Below are 653 nucleotides of genomic sequence, written 5' to 3' on the forward strand. Positions count from 1 at the left end.
ATATATATATAATTTTCCTCCTGATTTTTTTTTTTTTTTTAACCAAAATAAATTGTGGGAATGTATGTGAACAGTTAGAGTTTTATCACTGTAGCACTGATGAATATGTATATATATACAATTTGTCTGAAATGTACTCGCGTAGTGGTGAGTAAATGATAACTGAGTTGTTTTGCACAGGTATGTATGGTGAATACTTGTTTCATGTATGTCAACTTAATGTAGTGCCTTAAATGCCAACTTAGTGATTAGTTTACAGTAAGCTTGCCTTATTATAGGGCTGGCAAGCCCCTTTCAATAGAAGCAATTCTTAAAACCTTGGAGCAAGAGTAAAGTGAAGCTAGGAAGTTGTATGATCCTAGCTGTCATTCCCCATCTTTTCCCTCTAGTAGTAAAAGTTATGATGCTTTAGTGCAAGTTTACCAGTCGCTGCTTCTATCCTTTCTTACACAGGCACACAAACTGTTTAAGTGTTGTAGATAAGCATTTCAAATCACTCAAGTAGTACTCCATCTCATTCATATGAGCGATAAATCCCCCACTAGAACCAGACCCTGAGATTAATGACATTCCTTGTGAGAATCCATGCAAGTTAGTTCCAGGATGTTTATACCAAAGAAAGCTTTGTGTAGTAATTGTGTTTTTATGGCCGG

This window comes from Nanorana parkeri, unplaced genomic scaffold (genome assembly GCF_000935625.1).
Source record: "Nanorana parkeri isolate BGI_ZX_2015 unplaced genomic scaffold, ASM93562v1 scaffold902, whole genome shotgun sequence".
Taxonomy (NCBI): Eukaryota; Metazoa; Chordata; class Amphibia; order Anura; family Dicroglossidae; genus Nanorana; species Nanorana parkeri.